The sequence below is a fragment of the Theropithecus gelada genome, chromosome 5 (genome assembly GCF_003255815.1).
Source record: "Theropithecus gelada isolate Dixy chromosome 5, Tgel_1.0, whole genome shotgun sequence".
In the NCBI taxonomy this organism is placed as follows: domain Eukaryota; kingdom Metazoa; phylum Chordata; class Mammalia; order Primates; family Cercopithecidae; genus Theropithecus; species Theropithecus gelada.
The window spans coordinates 130,242,234-130,245,563 of NC_037672.1; positions in this window are offsets into that span (position 1 = coordinate 130,242,234).

The following is a 3,330-nucleotide window of genomic DNA, read 5'->3' on the forward strand; positions in this document are numbered from 1 at the left end:
TAAAATACCTATGAAAAAAATATTTTTAAAATCTTAAAAACTTACTTTTTTGAAAATAAAGCTATTGCTGCTTTATAATTAGTTTACCTTAATTATAATGTCTAATAATTTCATGAAGAAAAAACCATCCAATGTTATTTTACATCTAGGAGGGATCAGCTTCACAAACAGCAAATAAAGTAGAAAGATTATTTTCCCTTCCTTCACTGAATGCTTAGAAACCAGAAACCCATAAGCTGTAACAGCCACACTTTAAAAGCTGACAGTGTTCCATTACTGTAGATTGTTAATTTCTAAGGAATCCTATCTTTTATCATTAATCCTCTGTTTTCCATGTCATGAAGATATATGACTGCTTTGACATTCAAAATATTTTAGATTAAAACAGAAATTGGGGATTGGCAGTGTATGTTTTCTATTGCTGCTGTAACAAATTACCATCAACTTAGTGCCTTAAAACACAAATCTAATATCTTACAGTTCTGGAGTTCAGAAGTCTGACAAAGGTCTCATTGGACTAAAATCGAGGAGTTGGCTAGACAGCATTCCTTTATGGACACTCTAGGGAAAATCTATTTCACGGTCAGTTCCAGCTCTTAGAGTTTGCCTAGATTCCTTGGTTTGTGGTTTGCTTCTATTTACAAAGTGAGTAATGGCAGGTTGAGTATTTTCATTGTATCACTCTAACCTCACTTCCATAATTGCATCTACTTTTCTGACTCAGGCTCTGACACTTTTGCCTACTACTTCCACATTTAAATGATCTTTTTTATCCCATTGGACCGATTAGTATAATCAAGATAATTCTATTTTAAGGTTGAAAGACTAGCAACTATAATTCCATCAATTCTCCCTTGCCATGTAACTTAACATATCCACAGGTTCTAGACATTCAGACATAGACATATTTGCAGGGAAGGGTTGGGCGGGAGTAGGATTATTCTGCCTAACAAGCACTATAATATTGTTTGCTGCAAACTATTAAGAAATTATATAATGGACACAAACTGAAATGCTGGGAGGAGTAAAATTTGCAGACTATATTTTCCAGGTACTCTAACAATGTATTATAGAAGTAATACATGGGATACAAGTAAACTGCCTCAGGTAAGCAAAGTCATAAGAGATATATGACAACGTAATACTGAAATGAAGTTGTTAACAAAACATCCATCAGCATGGTACACTAAGTTAATTAGAAAAGCACTCCCACAGTCTGAATGCAAACATATAGGTACTGTGGATAAAATCTAATATAAAAATGTTTCAAAAAACATAGCTGAATTCAAAAAGAAAAAGAAAAAGGGAATTTAAAAAAAAAAAAAAAGAAGAAGTAAAGAAGTAAGAGGAAAAACAAAATTAGCACAGGCCAGAAGTACAGGGGAAACTGAAAGCCTCTGCTGTGAGAGGGAGCTGATGGTCTGAGAAGATATGAGTTCATGCATCAGTCTTAGAAGTCCCTGAATTGTGTTTTAATGTGCTCATAAAGATGGGAAGCACTACCTTGAACGAGCATGAGGTGGTAGGCTGAATCTGAGATACTTATATCATGCTCCAAAGTGGTATTTTCCTGATTTAAAAAAAAAAATTTAAAAGGTGTAAAAACTACTTCGATGGCTTCTCCTGCTTCTTACTGAGGAGAGTAGGTGTTTAAAAATATACCTGAAAAAATTTACTTCTTGATCCATGCACAGTGTGAAGTCTGAATTTGAAATATATTTTTGATGCTGAAATCTTAATCTATGAAATTAAAATAAAATCAGTATGGGAAAAGTGAGACAACTAAGGACTTCAGCAAAAAGAAAAAAGAAAAAAAAAAAACTTTTTACCAAAGCTCTTTAAATCCAAAGAACAAAAGGTTACCTAAAGTAAAATATCAAAAAAAAAAAAATATATATATATATATATCTCAACATCTACTTTAAGGAATGAAACACTAGGAGAGTTTGTCATTAGACATAGCCATCAGGTTATTTAAAGATCCCATGACTCTAAATTGTAAAAAACATGAGATTATGAAATAAATATGTTTTAAGTAATTAGTAAGAAATAGATACCTTAAAGAAAAAAGACACTATAAGAAAGTGATTTTTAAAATATGTAACTTCCAAAGTAAAAAATATATTTTTTATTAAAAATGAAATTCAATAGATAATTAAAATAATAGACTTGTTTTGTGAAAGAAAAAGTGAGTGACCTGAATATTCCAAAAAACATAATCACCCAGAATAAATTACAGAAGGATAGAGATAGAAAACTGTTAAGACTGAAATACCATCATCTTTAGCAGAACAAAAATAAATAAATCTACAACCGATATATTCCTCTTCTGAACAGAATGTAATAGCTTTCAGTACTACTATTACCAAAAACAAAAGGAAAAGCCAAGCAAAGTGGAAAAAAAAAAAATTCTTAAAGAAAATCAGAAAGCTTCAGAAGCCTGAAGGACCAGTGGGGCCAACATTCTGAAAAGAAGAATGTCATAGAAAATCAAGCTGACATTCTACATATACATTTCTCCAAGAGGTATTTACCAAAAATGGGCACAGCAAGAGATTGAAAATCCAGGTTTAGCTGAGACAGAACCACTACTGAGGAACAAAAAGACATCAGAAGAACTTTAAGCAGTCTCCAGTGCTAGAGATAAAATTGGAGATTTGAGCAGCATAAAACAAACTGTCAGATTTACCTTTATTGCTCAAAATCTGATGTGACAAGAGGTAGAAGGTTACAAAGCTAAGTTGAATGCATTCTGAAAGAAGGGTGCTTTCTAATATCAGTTAACACTGAAGACTCAAAGATTTATCTTCAGAGTCCAGCTAAGAAAAGGTCCCAGGGAATATTCCCGACTTTTGTTGCAATTTGTTGCAATTCCTAACTAGCTATACCCAAGGAAAATGGCTAAAGGGAGAGAAGGGAACCCTTAAGAAACATAACCTTAGGTCAATTCAGTTCAACCCTGATTAATTTAAGGTAACATTTCTTAAAACGCCATCTGCATATGTGAAAAATCTTTTCATCCTAATACTAAGATGCTATTTACCTTTTCCATTTTGTTGACATCTGCATTGATAGTGCAAAAGCAATGGTGGTTTAAAAAGCTGGGGTCATAACACAAATTAAAGCGCTAGCACCAAGCTGCACTAGCACTCATATTGCACTCTGCTTCACAGCTTTGACCAACAATTAAAAACCCCACACAGTTTTTTAAAATGCCAATTTCACATATGACAAAGAAGTAAAAAGTATTAATTTTATTAAATCTTGACCATTAAAAATAAAATATATTTCTTGATGATGATAATGTAATCATGAGTAAAGCAATTCTGC